The sequence below is a fragment of the Artibeus jamaicensis genome, unplaced genomic scaffold (assembly GCF_021234435.1).
Source record: "Artibeus jamaicensis isolate MK-2021 breed Jamaican fruit bat unplaced genomic scaffold, CSHL_Jam_final scaffold_916, whole genome shotgun sequence".
Lineage (NCBI taxonomy): Eukaryota > Metazoa > Chordata > Mammalia > Chiroptera > Phyllostomidae > Artibeus > Artibeus jamaicensis.
In genome coordinates this window covers 9,299,158-9,315,094 of record NW_026522059.1, presented here as the reverse complement: position 1 = coordinate 9,315,094, position 15,937 = coordinate 9,299,158, and positions in this window count along the sequence as shown.

The following is a 15,937-nucleotide window of genomic DNA, read 5'->3' as shown; positions in this document are numbered from 1 at the left end:
CACACATGGTGTGTCTCTATGTAGATGTGTATGGTGTATGATAATAGTGTCCTGTTTTACTTATGGGCAGGGTGATGACACACACAGTTGCCTGGACAGTGCAGTTTATGCTTGTGCCCTGGTTTGTTAAAAGTACCCTCCTTACTCTCAAAAGTGTCCTGGTTTATTCAATATATTATATAGTTTCCTTACCTGTAAGTGACAACTTTGTCCTATACGCTCTGTCTAACCATTTGGAATGAAGTAGCCACAGAGATGTGAGTTGGGCCTGGTCAACAAGACTGTCACTTGGCCATAGAGACCCCTCTGGGGATGGGTTCCTGGTGTGGCCAGTGCAATAAACCTTGTGCTGGGACAGCCAAGTGAGAAGCAGGCTCTTCTCCCAGACTGGTCAACAGCAAAGATGCCCAATACCCTGAGCTGCCCTGGGCTTCTCCGGGGAGGCTAAGCATGAAGCCAACATGAAAGAAAACAGAGCCTGCCAATGGGAGGAATGAAAACTAATTCCTCTTCACAAGTCTTCAATCAAACCTTCACTGAAGCTGAACTTTAGATGTTTTTGCTTAGATAAGATGAATTGCTTGACAGTTGTGATTGAAAGCATTGTAACTAAAATATTGACTAAAAAACATAAATGAATAAAAAAGATCGCCCTGGTTGGTGTGGCTTAGTGGATTGAGTGCTGACCTGTGAACCAAAGGGTCACTGGTTCGATTCCCAGGTAGGGCACATGCCTGGTCCGCAGGCCTGGTCGCCAGTAGGAGCTGTGCGAGAGGCAACCACACACTGATGTTTCTCTCCCTCTGTTTCTCCCTCCCTTCCTTTTTCTAAAAATAAGTAAATAAAAAATCATAAAAAACAAGAAATAAAAAAGATGGGGCACTTTTGCTACTTTTGTAATCTTCAGCCTACATTGCTTTTGGCCACAGTCATTGCTCTGTTAAGTTGGAAGGGAAGGCATGTCCCTGAATACCCTCAGCTGCCCCACCTGATCTGCCTGCTACGTAACTTAGTTATATAGCATGTAATACTACGCAATACTGACCATGCCATTCATTCATTCAATTCAGATAAACTGAGCATATCATGACCTCCAAAATGTGTATCCTACTGGAGGAAAAGATGAAAAAATGAAATGATAACTGCTAAACATAGAACGGAAGTCCAGGCCTTATGGAAGCTGATTGCGGGTGTTGCGCAGGGAAGGCCTCAGAAAGAAAAAGATCGAAATTCACAGTGTGGTCTATCCTGAGAAAGGAAGACTTATAAAACCATAGAAATAGCTCTTTGGGGAAATGCAAGTTGCAAATATTTGCTGAAGTGCCAAGGCCACTGGAGAAGCTTGGAGGGAGAGTGTAGAAAAAGAGAACTGGGAGTTCTGGTAAACCGCACTACGGTTCTTGGACTTTTATACTGTGGGCAATGGAGGACGCTGAAAAGGAATCCAGAGGGGGTGGCTCTGGCTTCTGCTGGGCCACTGTGATATGATGCCTTATTCTCCAATTGACCAGCCTTTCTAGCAACCGCACACAGACTTGCATTGCATAGCTGTTTTACCAACATGCTCCTGTAGAGACTGTGCCTTCCTGGGAGAAGGTGCCACTCAGGAGGGCTCGATTCCACACAACTGTTATCTTCTGAATCCCTGGGCTAACGTCTGGACACATTCTGCTGTCGCTACTTTATTTTCCTCCTTTCTCCTGTACTAGATCAACTTTCTTTTGCCTCGGACCAGTCCTTCCCTAATCTCTCACGCCATTTCTCTCCCTTTTTGTCTTACAACTCTGGTGATCAGATGTGCATTTTAGAAAGACTGTGCCATGGACAACAGTTTTTAGCAGGGTGTAACTAAAGGCACACAGAGGAGATGGGAAGTTATTACGAAAACACAGTGGAAAGTTGAGGGTACGGTTGGGGGAGGGTATGGAGCAGAGAGGATGATTCAGAGTAATACCCCCCAACACATGCAATGGGATGACGCAATCCTGTAGGGTTCTTTGCATCAAAAAGCAGGTAGCATATGTTCTGAGAGAAACTTGAGCATGTGAAGGCTTAAACTACAATCAAAATTGAATTTCCAGGCTCAGTAAATTTACAATATGCCTCCTCCATCCATCCCCACCCCCTTGCTCCTCGGCTCAATGAAATAACTAAATAATTAAACCCCGAAATGCTTCTAGGATATGCTTTGTTGTTAAAACACATCTGCTAGATGTGGAGCCCTTCCCAGCAGATGTTCCTTTGCTTTGCCTTGTTTGTTTATATATGGAAATGAATATCCTAAACCTGCTACCCTGCTAAGCTTAATAAGAAGGAATCTTTTCCACACTCATCTTCCTCGTGATGCCCCTTGTGGTCCTTTATCAAACCGTTAAGGACATATGCTGTGAAGCTAATTGTTCTTATTTTTCTCCTAGTGCAGTGCATTAATGCAAGGAAAGGGCCACTTCAACTCAAGACTTATAGCAGGGGAAGTAATCTGAACACAGCCTTCTCTCCCAAAGAAAACAGTCTCTGTAGTGAAATGAAAAGACGTTGGAAGGCAGGACTCTAAAGAAACCTTGGCTTCTCTCGTTAACCCTGGGAATTATGCAACCTGTTCTTTGAGCAATTACTTGATGAAATTCAGTTAAAGTGTTGCACACACACACACACACACACACACACACGCACACAAAACTAGGAGATGGAGAAAACACACAATGAATCGAAACAGCATAGCTTGACAATGGACCAAAAAGTGAACATTCATCCAGTTGGGGGAAGATTGGTAGCTTTGGGGAACAAGGAGTAGATGGGATTCAACATGCTGTCTGTAAAGATTCCAAACATAAGGAAAAAACTTAGTAAACGTGTTAAAGACATTCATGGTCTCCAATTTTATTAACACGCTTTGGTGAAAGAGTCCCTGGAGAACTGTTAGGAGAGGCATTTTCGTTCTGTTTATGCATGGAGATGCTCAAGATTATATGGACTCAATAAAAAGATGTAAGCTCATCTTTGCAGTACAGATGAGGGAGGAAGGAAGAGGAAATTTCAATTAAAATCAAGTGCACTACAGCTTAGTAGCATGAGAGGCCACAGGGGCTATCTTAAAATTGTCTGCATGTGTCATAAGATTGAAACAAAAACAATCTACTTATGTATTTTTTCCTTTAGGGTGAAATAAGCATTTGACTCATGAACTTCACTGTGCATAGTGCTTAATTTCACTAAGTCCCCAAACCTGATCTTTTATTCATGGTCAAATTTCCTTAGTAGTATTTAGCTTATATGTTATACATCAGTGCCCTGTTAAAAGACTGTCGTATTATAAAAAGAAGCTAGTTTACTTTTTGTCTCTGTGGGAAGAAACCTTTTTATTTTTTTTCTATGTAGTTGTTTGTAGAGCTTTTCTTTTTTTTCAAATTTGAAATACATGTTTCTACCAGGATGTGTCTAATGCATGGCTCTTCAATTTTGTTTAGCATGCACTCATTTCCACGTGCATCCTTAGTCCTCAGCTCAGAGATCTTTTTGCTTGAAGACTCTATCACCACTTCTGTTGCATTTGTAGGCTTCCTTTTTCATGTACAGCAATTATCCAGATACTGGCAGATTGTTCTCTTTGCTAGTCTCGAGTGACCATTTTCTCTACTGTTCCCTCTATTTTTATGCCTTTGTTTTCTCAGGTTTTCCTCCACCATCTGTATTTGATTTGCCACATTTTTATATTTTCACCTCCATTTGCATCCAGCGTGGCCTGTAATTTTACTATAATCTTGGTATTTCTGCATTTTTTCAACTCATTCAACTTTGTTTTCATCCCATTCTTTTCTTTTAGCCTACATCTCCTCCTATTTATGGATATTTCTTTGTTCTTGGTTTATTTGATCAAATATTCAATAAAATTGTTTTCTTTTTAATTATAATATGTCACTTTCAAAAAATGTTCTTATATTTTCCTCCCCTGTAATTTCTTTATGTCCATTTAAAAAAATTCTCTTTACTCAACCTCGAAGGAAGTAAGATGTTTCCAGACTGGGTGTTTGCCAATAACGTATGGATTTCTCTTAACTCTGATACCCATTTGTCTAATGCTGGAGTCCCATCTCCAATACCCAACTGGAGTGATGGGCAAGGCTCCTAACCCATTTCCTGACTTCTGTGAGATATTTAGGTAACATTGATCTATTGTATTGAACAGGGAACCGTACTGTCTCTACTGCACATGGGGCATGTTCTGTCTCATCTCCAAAATGCACTGCTTCTTGTATCTTTTGTGTTTGCTTTCATTGTTAACCATTGAGGATCACACTTCCCAAGTCCTCTTCCCTGACTCTTGACATTTCTTGTTCTGCTGTATCCGTTCGGGGTGGAAGACACAGAAAAGATGACTGATAGGAAAGACCCAATGCCTCATTTTAATTCAGTAGAAACCTGAGTGTGTTCATCAGGACAACAGCCTGAGATGAAAGAACTTTCTTCCAGTGTTCTGTGAGGCATACGTTGCACATGAGTATATTTGCTGAAGACTGGGTAGACGTTTTTTGAATTTTTACTGCAATGTATTTCATCAGATTTATAGTTATGAAGAACCCTTCTAAAATTCGAGTCTTAATTTTGGGAGGGGTGAGTTTTTGCCTTGCTCACTGTCTCCATGAGTATTGGTAGACAGACAAGCTGCAGTGGGAGTGGCTGCAGTGCCAGATGCCATTTGCATCTGGAAGGCACCCAGCAGTTCACATCTGTTCAGTGCTTGGAACACGGGAGATGGCTTACATACAAATGACCCTCTGCCACCTAACCCATTCATATTGATGAACTTAGTGCACTATAAATCACTGAATTTCCTTAACATCAGTCTGCATTTTGTTTCTAAACTAAAAGTTTCAGAATAACTATTATTTTTTAAAGCCAAGGCTGGGGGTGAAATGATTTTTCTCATCATAAGATTTGAAAATGAGAAGATGATAAAGAAAAACTCCTTTCTGCCTCACACATGCAATCCTGACTGTGATCCCATTCCCTAGATGAGGAAAATGAAGGGCAGCAAGGAGTAATATGCTCTAGGTAATGCAGCCATAAAGTGAAAACCAGGGTCTTTAATTCAGACACAGGTCTGGCTGAAATCAGAGGTCAAATGTCTACTGTTATGTGTATCATCTACCCACAAGTTCGAGAAGTGCTTAAAGGGTTTCTCTCAAATGTATTTCTGGTATCCACAAGCATACAGTGCAGAGAAGTCCCACCTTAGAGTCAAGTCTTATGGAAAGTCTTATTCTTTCTTGTTACAGTATCTTCTTCACTTGGGTCCTGGCATAGGCTGGTGAGGGAAAGAGAGCCTGGAGGCCAACCCAGTAAAATGCTCTACTGCACTTGACCTTCCTGTCTCCTCTAATGCTCAGTCCTTATCTTTGGACCAAGCGTGTGCTAATGTCATCAAATACTTGAACAGAACGACTGCTCTTTCTACATGAAAATAAATCCCCTACCTTCTGTTAGCACGGTGGGTTTTCCTGCAGCCGCTACAGTGTCTTCTGCATTGCCACTCCCGTTTCATCCTGCCTCTAATCTTTGGGGATCAAACTTGCCAGACTGATAGGTGGCCATAGAGGGAGGGTGGATGTGGCCAGGCCTGGGAATACAATCCTTTGTTAGGGAAAAGAGCAAAAGTAACAGACTCATAGCTCTGCAAAGGAAATAAAAGTGACTGGTGCTTAGGAGGCAGTGATGAGAATCCTCCCCCAGACCAACAGCTCTGCATTAGAGGTGAGAGTGTCTCTTTAGAACAGCCTGGACGCCATGAAAGGGGCATGCTCTCACATTACGTACATTGCCCTGTCAAATTACCTGCCACCAGGTAGCACGGAGGCCGTCCTCCGAAATTTAAAAAGAGAGTGTGCTAGTTCCGTGAGAGTCTTTCATGATCTGTGTTTTCACATGAATCTTAGCACCAGTACATTTTAAAGACTACGCCATCATCATCTATTTGGCGGTGTATGCAGCATCAGTAGGCACAGAACATAGGTTATTTCTTGCAATACTAATGTAAACAATTTGATTCCTTTTGCTCATGCCCTCTTTTCCTTGCCTCTTTTTCCCATCTTGCTGTGCCTCAATTTTTTTTCTATGCTTGGAAGTTTCTATAAAAGTATTTCCACTTATATTCTCAAAGCTCATTTTAGATCAGAGGCCAATAAAGATTAAAACTAGTTCTGGGGGAGAACCACTAATTCTCATCGAACCATCATAGGAAACCTTTCAGGAGCAAGAGAGAGAGCTTCCTCTTGGGCCTTTCAATAGCTAGAGTGTTATCCATCCTTCTTGGACACTGTGCTAGAAAAGATGTTACCAAGAATTGCATCTCTACTGGCAGTGTCTACAAAGCATCAGGGAGCTGCGTGGAGGCAACAAGCAAATAAATGAATCAAATAACAACATCAGAAATCAATTGCTTGGGTGCTGGTTTCATATATACTAAGTAAGTGGATGTTTGATTTTTTTTTTTTAAATCTGGATGTTAGGTGCTCATGCCTGATGTATTGTTTTATGCCCCAAAGCACTTTACACTCTGTCTTGCACCTGGCATATGTGCCTGATAAATATTTATTGAATGAAGAAATGTGGGAATGAAGATTACACATGGGTGTGGGTAGCTGATGACATGAGAGCAGAAGGAGTTGAAGAAATAAAGCCTTGAGACCCTCTTTTACATGGACAGTGATCAGATTCAGGAAAATTGAAGTTCTCTGTTATTTTTGTGTATTATGGTTTTACGAATTCCCCACTGCAATATTCTCAATCACTGCATGCTTGACAAAGGGAGCAGATGAGGGCAAGTCCTTTAGCTCCGATGGCACTTGTAACCCAGGTTGGGAGTGACACTCTGGTCTGTGCGCAGTTCACCGATGAATCATAACCCACAACTGGTTACATATAAATCAAGGAGTCGGAAGGGGAGCCTACACAGTGTTACTCTGCATGGTGGACAGCAGGGTTCAGGAGGATACAAAGAACAAAGAGGCAGATTTCAGCCAAATACAAGGAATGACTGTCCCACAACATAAGCTGCTACCCGGAGTGAAAGGGCACCTTCCTAAGCAGTGAGTTCCTGCAACACTGGAGACGTCCAGCACGTTCATATGCACGAAGTGCTGAGAGCAGAGCTGTGTCTGGCACATAAGAATATTATATAAGCACTTCTGTGTACATACATTTGTATAAAAATAAATGTAAACAGAATATAATTTAAATGGTTTAGAGAATGAAGGGGTATAAGTTACAACTTTGAGGTAGTCAGCTCTGGACAGCTCATGAAGTGGGAAACCTTAGAATATAGATGCCCTTTCAGGCTACAAAATAATTTAGAGGGAACCCAACCCCTTGGGATCCTTGTGGTTGAAGTTAGCCATAATGACCCTTCACCCAGGAAAGCCAAAGGAAACGCCACTGCCTTGATTCACAGAACCCTGTGCTACCGGGATAACCTTTATGCATCTCCCCTTTAGTGACCCTAGTTTCACTGAGGGCTTAATGAATTTCAAAGTGAAGTGTTTGTTTTGTTGAGGTCATTAAAATGTTTGGTTTTCATGATGACTGATAATGTGTGTTACATGTGGTCACGTCTCCATTCAGCTCTGTCTGGAAACACGGGGAGGAAGTGGCAAAGCCCTTTCACAGATGTGGAAACCGGAGCCCAGAGAGATGAAATGATTTTCCCTGGTTCCCATAAAGTTATGGGAACAGGAGTTAAGTGGCACAGGAGAACAAAATGCTATATTTTAACATTTAAACCTTCTATTTACTCTCTACAGTTGCTGTTTCATTGTCTTAAGACCGAGGTTACCATTTGCCTCTTTCTACAGAACACTTTGGGTCCTGAAACAGGGTTTCCAGGCTGTCAATCCCATCGGCACTTTGGAATGGGCAGCCATGGAGACAGCCTTTTAGGAATCCAAGCAGCTGAAGTAGAGAGGCTCAAAGAGAAAATAAAAACAGTGCATTTATCTGGGCTTTTTGCCCATTTTCTGAATTATTCAGACAGGATCGTGAAGAAGAGTAAAAGCGCGGTAAGATTTCATTTCACTGTTAATGGATTTTTAACTTGCTTTTAATTCAACAGCAAATGGAAGCATCTATCGCTCTTTGCCTATCCAAAACCCCATTATTCTTCTGTAGTATCATTGGCTGACTGTGTTAATCAATATGGGCACAGAGACAAATCGAGTGAAAGCCAGGATATTTTAATACAATTTACATTTTTCCCCAGTTGCCATTTAACTCACCTAACACTTGCCTCAGGGCAGATGTCTCCACATTCCAGATATCAGTTCTCTGGTGTTTTTTACTTTATAACTAACATTTAATATTATTTTTCTTAATTGAATTATTCTAGTTTAATTAAGACAAACAATCTATGTACACTAAAGAACATTTAGAAAATGCGAAAATTCATTAATGAATAAATACAGATCACTCTGCTCCAATTACCAGAAACAAAGACAATTAACAGTATATCATGTATAACTTTTTTTTACTATGTATATGCATATATTTTTCAACAAAATTGAGATATTTTCTGTATCAATTAATAACTAACTTTTTCAAAGTTAATTATATACCAGAAATAATTACTTAAGCTATTAAAAGTCTTCTAAGACTTTATTTTTAAAAGCAGATTATTTGGTTCCATAATTTTTAAAACGGATTTTTTGTTGTTGGATACTACATTTTTTCTAGCTTTTTAATTTTTATAGTGATACTGTTAAGGTGTTATTTCATAAAAGTTGTTGTATATATCTGTATCTGTGAGAAATTTTTGAAACTCATTGTTTCAATGTGGCTGCCACAGCTCCAGACATCACATCTGTACTCAAGGCAGGAGGAAGTGTGGGGAAAGAATTATTCCAGCAGATAGCCATTGATATCTTAATGGCCATATCTGTGAGACATGTCTACTTTAGATGCAAAGAAGTCTGGGAAAGCAAATATTTAGCTTTTCTAACCTCCATATATGATGAGGTTAAGGTAGAAAAGAGCTGGAAATAGCTGTTAGGGTACACCCAATAGTGTGTACCCTAATATCTGTAACACAAATATACATTTTTTTCCTGGAGTGAAACATCTTTAGGAGGGATAAACTTAGACCTAATTATTTTTCTGATGTAAAAGCAATATATATTCATTGCATAAAGTCAGATAAAAAACCACTCAGGAAATCATAAAAAAGAAAATAAGCCCTGGCTGGTTTAGCTCAGCGGATTAAACATGGGCTGCAAATCAAGGGTCTCTGGTTCGATTCCCCCTCAGGGCACATGCCTGGATTGCAGGGGAGGTCCCCGGTGGGGGCCATGTGAGAGGCAACTGTACATGGATATTTCTTTCCTACTCTTTCTCCCTCCCTTCCCCTCTCTCTAAAAATAAATAAATAAAATCTTAAACAAAAAGAAAACAGTTTATAATTTTATCAAGAAGAGATCATCACTTAATCTTCTGACAATGTTTTTATACATCTAGTCTTTACTCTGGGCGAGCTCAGACAACTGCATGTGGGTGCCGGGATTTGGCGTTGCTGTAATCAACATGATCACTAGATAAATACCTGGTGGAGAGATTCTCTAAAGCTCAGCCCAACAACAGTTTCCAGTCTTGCCATAATAAAACTCGACCCTCAAAAACTTCATTGACTATTAAGGGGGACAGGCATTGAAAAATAAATATATATTATGCTATACTTAATACCACAATTATACACAAAGTATTAAACTAGTACAGAGCAGAAGTGGTTCTTTCTAGGGAGTAATTTGTTTCTTTCTTTTTTTTAAGGAGCTTCTTAGACAATTCTGGAATAAGTTTTAAAGTTTAATTGTAATTTTCCATGGGGATACGGGAAGCTCGCATGATAGAAATGAATGTTTGAAAATGAGAAAACAGTGTGTAGACTGAATGCATTCAGGAGTGAAACCAAAGAGTGCATGCTTGAAATGACAAATAAATGAGGGTTTAACAGATTGTCAAGTTCAAGAGATGAATATTTAAATGAAACAGATAGTGCTGGAAAGACAGAAACGAGCCTCTAAAAGGCTTTGCCGTTCATGCACTAGAATGGCCACCCTGTTGTGCCCTGATGCTAAGGGAGAATCCAGGATTGGGGCTGAAACCTGGAGGTGTCTTGATCCCATTACCTGTTAGAAGGTTCATTCCATCAGCAATGTCTCATGTAAATGCATGAAGAAAAGCCTCAGGAAGGCAACCAACTGAGTGTCTATTGCAGTGATCAGTTCTACATCCTCAAGAAGCCCCTCTCTCTGGAGAGTGCACCCCTGAGGAGCTACTGATGTGCTCTGGTGGAAAATTCTGTGATCTGGGAGTTCCAAGTGTGATCATCGTCAACACCACCATCATCTGTGTTTCGGTAACACTGCAACATCTCGACAGCTTCTACCTTCCCATCACCATAACCAGGAGCTTCATGCAGGTTACGTCTCAAAAATCCCATGATCTGTATTCTGGGGTGCCAGTATTCTGGATAACGGCCTCAGCTGTTAGTTGGGGGCTAAGCATATGAGGTTCAGTTCCACTCCACATCGCCCCAGTGTTAACAGAACAGGATATTAATTTAAATTTATTTATTTCACATTGTCACAAGATAGGGAGTTTTTCTACTTCTGTTTCCCACCTGGGTCCTCAGCCTTCCCAATTCATTCCTTTGTTGGCCAGGTATACCGTAAATTGGAACAAAAGGAAGGAGGTCTTTTGTACTACATCTCAAAGCACAGAAAAGAAACTGGAACTCTTGTAGCTTAACACCATAAAGCAGAGAAAAAAGCTGTAAGAGTCCAATTGTCTGATGGATGTTTGACTTTGCAAAAGAATATTCTCTTCCTTTTTTTCTCTACCTATATGCAACTTCAATGCTCTCGGCTGCACTAAGGGAAACACCTAGTGGAATGGGAACATTCCCGAGACCAAGAAGGAAAAGCAATGTGGCAGAGCATCGGAGAGTAAAGTAAAATTGAGAGAAGGGTTTAGGAGTCAAGAGCAGGGCAAGGGAGGAGTTGAAGGGAGGAGGTACTCAGAGATGGGTGAAGTTTGGGCCACGCCAGTTAAAGCCAAAGGCTCTCTGTGCCTTCCTTGGAGCTGACGGGCTGGGTGGGTAGAATAGAGAACCATTTACAATTCTCCACTATTTCCTAGATTCTGCGTGGATTATAATAGGCAAAGCAAGCCTGAAGCAAGGGCCTGGCCTTATAGTTGCTACCTTAGACAAGTGATTCTGAGACAGAATCACTGACTAGCTATAAGATTTCAGGCTAATTAACTCTTTCATTTCTCAGTTTTCTCGTGTACAAAATGGGGATAAAAATATGACATACTTGATAATGGATGAAAGGAGTAAATAAGATAAAACATGGGAGGTACTTAGGGGTCAGCACACTTTCCCTTAAAGGGCCAGAGAGCAAATATTTTCACCTTTGCAGATCACACCTTCTCTGTCACAACCACTCAAGCCTGCTTTTGTAGCAGGGAAAGCTGCCATAGGTGATATAGGAACAAATGCATGTGACTGTATTCCAATGATGCTTTCTTTACAAAAATGGGGGATGGAGGTGGGTGACAGCTCAGAGCATAACTGGACACACTATAAATGATTTATAAATATTAGCTGTTATTATTATTAGTATGCAATCATCATGTCCTTCTGGATTCTTGTTTGAGAGTTAGTCAATGGTAAACACTTTTACATTGATGCCCTTTACCAATCTTCCAAAGTAAAGGTCTTAATAAAGAGATTACATTATATTGAACTTCCACATAATTTTCTAATAAATAAACTCTGCTTTAAATGTGTATGTATGTACTTATAGATACTAATAAACTATAATATATAGTTCTAGAATATGTATTATTTTATATGCAGAGAATATTAGTTTTATATGCAATATATTATCTTCTCTCTAATGAAAATATATATTCTCTCTCTCTCATATATGTAATGAAAACATACACGCTAATAAACTAGATTTGGCAATACTTCCTTCTACTGCCACAAAAGTTCATAATCTCAAATGCTCACAGCTCCTTTCCATGAAGATTTGGGCTTTGAGACCACTGCCTTGTAGGATGCAGGCTTTTGCACAGCTTGTACATGGGTGAGAGCCAGCTCTTAACAAGGCTGCTTCTCCTTGACACCATCCTTACTGCCATCGTTGTTACTATCATCTAGAAACTTCTCCTTTCTCAAAGAGAGCACCCAAGATCCAGAAGCTGGTCCTGCCAGTGTCTCGGCACCTTTCCAGTCAGCCCATCTGTTTGCACTGCTCAGTCAAGGCCTGAAGGATCTGAGCAGATGGCTGGGGTGGGGGTCTCCCCTTGGAGAGCTGAGGCTGACAAACACTTGAGAACACACACTTGGTGTGGGGAGTGTGTTGGCACAAAGAATCTCAGTCGATTTGCAAGCCTGAGGAGCAGGGGGAAATAACTTGAAGTCCTTGTAGGGGAAGAAGAGCCTTCCCATTTTCACACGGATAAGTGGAAATAATTTCATATTAGTGTCGTACTGTTTCTTTTATACAAACACAAAAAGTCGGGCTGAGAAATTTCGAAGGACATGCCCCAACAGAAACTGGGACGAAGTGACAGAAACGGAACAAGTTTGCAAGTATTCTGTCACAATGGGCTGTTTACAATTACATTTTATTAGAATATCCCATTTCCTACCGACTTCAATTAAATAGAATTATTGTACATTGGAATATTAAATGTTCTATGAATAGACAGTGTTGAAAAATAGATCTGGGCACAAATACAGCTGGATGGGATAGATTGAAAAAACCCTAGAGATTGGAGCAAAGTAGGCAAATAGTTTATATCTGAACATGAAATTTAACCCATAAGACACATTTTCACCAGGTTGTCAGGCTCTGTGCAACCACGATCCTTTCAACAGATGAAAGGATGAGAATGAATCAACAAACAGGACAGTCGTGGTCCCTGTGTTCATGCAGCTCACAATCTAGTGGGAGGTGATAGAATCACTTAGGGCCCCAGAATGAAAGCTGACAGTGAGTTTAGTTGGAGTTTAATGAAGTGCTTACTGAGTTGTGAGCAAGGTTAAAGGAATGAAAGGATCAGGGGAGCACCTTACAAGACCAACAATAGTGGGGAGCTGATACCACCTTTAGGATTGAAGAGGCAAAAAAAGGAAATGGTTTTATCAGAGGCTGATGAGAAAGCTGACCTCAGAAGAGGGCTGCCCAGTAGGACCTATGGGTACTGAAGAACACAGCCCCAGACAGAAAAAACCACTACAAAGCAGGGAGGGAGTCGGTGTAGAAAATCCATTCTCCTGCTCTCCAAATTCTTACCATGGCCGCCAGTGACTGAACCCAACATATAAACAAAGAGTAAAGGAACCTGATGATGTACCTTCAAAAGTCAGCTTCTTGGGTGTAGTAGATAAGTGTGGAGAATTGTTATTTTTATTTGTACAGAGTGTTGAAAATGAAGAATAACTAGCATAGTTATGGTATGTTGTCAAAGTCTAGTACCCATGAAAGGCACATAGTAGGACCTCAGTTAATGCTTATGTAATGGAAATAAATGTGTTTGGGAGTCAGCTACACCTCTCTGTCACTGTATAGCTGTGGGATATCAGGCAATTTCCTTAAACTCTTTCTTCCAATATTCATAACTGTAAAATAAAAATAATGATGCACTCTTCACAGGGTCCTTGTGAAAATAAAAGAGTGTTTCTTTCTTTTTTTAAGCAGTTGGTATGTAGGAAACTTTCAAATAGCTTTATGTTTTTCCTGCCTCCTTTTATACCAGTGCACCCTTATTACTGTTGTAATTCTAGGAATTTATAGCCCAGAAAACATAAAATTCAATGTTGGCCATAACTGGAAAATATTTTAACAAGTTAAAAGTGTTGAAAACAATCCCTCAAAGTGATAGCAAAGGTAAAATAATGCTGGTCTTGAAAGAGATTAAGGGAACCAACCTAAAGATTACAGTTATCTAAAATGCCACTCCTTAAAATAGCTTTTTGATTTTTACATCAAAGCATTCTGGACAATCATTTAAAAATCTTATAAAAGTTATCATCCCTGGGGTGATGAATGGGTTTCTAATCTCTCCCTACCCTGCTCCTCTTCTGCAGAGTTATTTGTCCAAAACCAGAATTGATTATATCACTTTCTTCCCTTAAACACTTCTCCCTGTACCTATCGCACAGTTTAAACTCCTGAGCAAGGCATCTGAAGGTTTCTACCCCAATAAAACTCCAAAATATATCTCTAAGCCAATTTATTAGTACTCCTTACACTATTGATCAGCTTCACTGAATAAGTCACGCTTTGCAACCCATTTTCATATCCATGTTTTTCATTGTTCCTTACGTTCATGTCACCTTTCTTGGCCAGGTGAAATCTATCAACCCTTCAAATCTTAGTCCCAATGTTTCTTCTGTAGAAAATAGCTCATTTATTTTTCTTCCTTTTTCCCCATACAGTGCCGTGTTATAATTCTTAATGTTGTCCTGTGTCATAATTAGTTGTATGTCTGTCTTTTTAGCCAATTCAACTTACAGTCAAAGCAGAGGGCCTATATGGATCAGATATAGTGAGTATTTTTAACTGAGTCAGTATAGCTAGGGTCAGGAGGAATTTATGCAGGTGGGCTCCTAGAGGAAGGTGAATGAATGTATGGTAAGTGTTAAGTTTGTAAGATGGGAATACCTGTGCTTTAATAAGGAGGCTAGAAATGCGTGTTAGTTGGTATGAACATGAAGTCCAGTGCTTTGAGAATGAGACAGAGCAAAAAAGATTTTCATGGAAGAGCCCACAAGCGGGGTACAACTCACAGAGAGGCAGTAGAGGTTGAAGAAAATAGGAATGACTGATCCTCAAGCCTTCAGTCTCCTCACGCAGCCTTCTCCGACTACGTCAGCCCTGGGAAACAGCCCCACTTTGGCTCAGTTTGTAGCTTGGACTGTCTTCAGCGTGCATTTGACCTCTCTTAAGCTATTGTTACTAATTTTACTTTTCTTCACTAAATTATAAGCTTCCTGAAAGCTGAAACCTCATCTCATTATCCTCAACCTCTGTATACGCATCAGTGAGTTGTTGAATGAAATGACGAAAGCTTTAAATTCAGAGTTTGACTTTGTTGGAATGGAATAGAGAGGCACTGCCCAGCTGGCCCTCCCTTTCTTCCCCCTCCTCCATGAAAGAGAGAAACTTGCTTTTTATTCTTGACCTTATGTTTATCCAGTGCCTGCTACAGGCCAGTGCCTGCTGAGGTGTTGGGGACACAACAAAGAACAAGACTGACAAAGGTCTTGACTTGATAGAGCTTATCCTTCACTGAAGGACACATAACCATGAGTAAACAGATAGAACATAATATATCTCAAAAAATTGTAAGGCTATGAAGAAAAAGAAACCTGGATAAAGGTTTTAGAGAGAAAGGGGGGCAATGTGGAAAGTTATTTTCAACAAATGTGGTCAAAAAAGTTCCCCTGAAGAGATGCTCCAGGATCTGATATGCACATATTGTGAGGAATGAGGTTGCATGGGTAAGATGCCATTAGAACATGCCAAGACTTTTTGAGTCAGTTATTGAACCTGTCCCTAAGCTTATTTAACAAATTCTTAAAAGGGAGATGAGATTCATGGAGCATAGTTTTTTCCTTCATATTTCCTCAATTTCTAGTGTCAATATTTTCATCAGTCTCTGAATATTTTATTTTATGACTTTTTCAATTTCCCACTAATACCTGAAATGAGATTTGGTTGATGTTAACTTCCAGGTTATTTTTCAATAGACCTTGAAAATTAGAATTTTCAATACTGTGTCTGTTTTCCTTGCCTCTGTAAAGTCTCTTTGTGAGATGTACAAGTTGGTTATCTACGAGTTTGATGGATGTCACCCGAGAGGCAGCAGAAGAGCATGG